The following is a 1,559-nucleotide window of genomic DNA, read 5'->3' on the forward strand; positions in this document are numbered from 1 at the left end:
AGAAAATCAATCAATGTAATACATCATATAAACAGATCAAAAGAAAAAAAATCACATGATTATCTCTACTGATGCAGAAAAACATTCAACAAAATACAGCACCCTGTCCTGATAAAAACTCTTCAAAAGATAGGGAGAGGAGGAAACTTCCTCAACATCATAGAGGGTATATATAGAAAACCCACAGCTAACATCATTTTCAATGGTGAAATTCTAAAAGCTTTCCCTCTAATATCTGGAACAAGTCAAGGATGCCCACTGTCACTGTTTTATTTAACATTGTGTTAGAAGTATTTGCATGAGTACTTAGGCATCAAAAAGATATAAAATGTGTCCAAATTGGAAAGGAAAAAGTAAAAATTTTGCTATTTGCACCACCTGAATAGAAAGCCCCGAGAAATCTACAACAAAGCTTCTAGAGCTGATAAATAAGTTCAGTAAAGTGGCAGGATATAAGATCAACATGCAAAAATCAGTAGCATGTCTGTACATAAATAATGAGCAACCTGAGGAGATAATCAAGAAAAAAATTCCATTTGCAGTAGCAACTAAAAGAATCAAACACCTAGGAGTAAACTTAACTAAAGATGTAAAGGACTTGTATGCAGAAGACTGCACATTGTTAAAGGAAATCAAAATCTAAATAAGTGGAAGGATATTCCCTGTTAATGTATCAAGAAGACTAAACATCATTAAGATGTCTGTACTACTGTGCTCGCTTCGGCAGCACATATACTAAAATTGGAACGATACAGAGAAGATTAGCATGGCCCCTGCGCAAGGATGACACGCAAATTCGTGAAGCGTTCCATATTTTTTCTCAATTATGGAAAAAAAAAAAAAAAAGATGTCTGTACTACTCAAATTGATTTACAGATTTAATGGAATTCCAATAAAAATTACTACAGCATTTTTTTACAGAATTGGAAAAGCTAACTGAAATTTATTTGGAAGAACAACAGGCTCTGAATAGCCAAAGGCATATTGAAAAAGAAAAATGAAGTTGGAGGAATCACACTACCTGACTTTAGGACATACTGTAAAGCAACAGAAGTCAAAACTGCATGGTATTGGCACAAGGATAGACATACTGATCAATGGAACTGAATTGAGAGTTCTGATATAGATCTTCACATATATAGTAAACTGATATTTGACAAGGCCACCAAGCCCACTCAACTGGGACAGAATGGCCTCTTCAATAAATGGTGCTTGGATATCATTATCTAAAGGAATAAGAGAGGAACACCATCTCATGTCCTATACAAAAATTAACTCAAGAAGGATCAAAGATGTAAATATAAGAGACAAGACCATAAAGTTCCTAGAAGATAATGTAGGGAAGCATTTACAAGATCTTGTAGTAGGAAATGGTTTCATAAACTTTATATCCAAAGCATGAGCAATGAAAGAAAAAAATGGGACCTCCTCAAAATTAAAAACTTTTGCACCTCAAAGGAGTTTGTCAAGAAAGTGAAAAGTCAGCCTACTCAATGGGAGAAAATGTTTGGTAACCATTTATCTGACAGGGGCCTAATATCCAGCATATATAAAGAAAT

The 1,559-nt window shown here is 34.3% G+C and overlaps 1 non-coding gene across 1 annotated transcript; it reads left to right on the forward strand.

Moving 5' to 3' along the window:
* The first annotated feature begins 711 nt into the window (after positions 1 to 711).
* Positions 712 to 818, forward strand: LOC111767105 (U6 spliceosomal RNA). Its single transcript, XR_002798998.1, has one exon. It is a non-coding gene; the product is annotated as a U6 spliceosomal RNA (small nuclear RNA).
* The last annotated feature ends 741 nt before the right edge of the window (positions 819 to 1,559 follow it).

The sequence above is a fragment of the Dasypus novemcinctus genome, chromosome 2 (genome assembly GCF_030445035.2).
Source record: "Dasypus novemcinctus isolate mDasNov1 chromosome 2, mDasNov1.1.hap2, whole genome shotgun sequence".
In the NCBI taxonomy this organism is placed as follows: domain Eukaryota; kingdom Metazoa; phylum Chordata; class Mammalia; order Cingulata; family Dasypodidae; genus Dasypus; species Dasypus novemcinctus.